Below are 576 nucleotides of genomic sequence, written 5' to 3'. Positions count from 1 at the left end.
GTTTCTGCACCCGACGCACAGGGGGGCGAGGGCTCCTCCAGGGAGGCCAGGGTCAGGGCCTGCCTCTGCTTCTGCACCTTTCTGCGCCAGGAAACGGCCTTCCAGCCCCAGAAACGCACTTTGTCAGAGTTGCAAAACCGCGAGCTGTCATTCCTGCGAAAAAAAGATGGATTTTTAAGTAAGAAGGGCAAGTTTTTGTTGTGTTTTTCCTTTTTAAATCAGAAATGCCCAAGCACTTTTTTTCTTTCTTTTTTTTCCCCCTCCAGCAATCCCTGATTTAAAAACAAATAGGGTTTCCGAGGGCAGGGGGCGGGGAACGGGAGGGCGGAGGCGGGAGCGCGCGTCCCCGCGCCTCGTGCTCGTGCGCGCGGGCCCGCGACCTCCGGGCCGGGCTCCCCGCGGGCGCCGGGGGGGGGGGGGGGCGCGCGTGGCCCGTGCGGGCGGGCCCGGCGCGGGGAGGGCCGCGGCCGCCGGGGGGGGCGCGTCGCCTCAGACGGCCCCGGGCGCGGGGCGGTGACCGGGCGCGGGCCGCGCCGCGCCGCCCCGTGTGTGTGGGAGCGGCCGCACGTCGGGGCG

This window comes from Oryctolagus cuniculus, chromosome 6, assembly GCF_964237555.1.
Source record: "Oryctolagus cuniculus chromosome 6, mOryCun1.1, whole genome shotgun sequence".
Lineage (NCBI taxonomy): Eukaryota > Metazoa > Chordata > Mammalia > Lagomorpha > Leporidae > Oryctolagus > Oryctolagus cuniculus.
The sequence above is the reverse complement of the archived record's forward strand: the minus strand, read 5'-3'. Positions refer to the sequence as shown.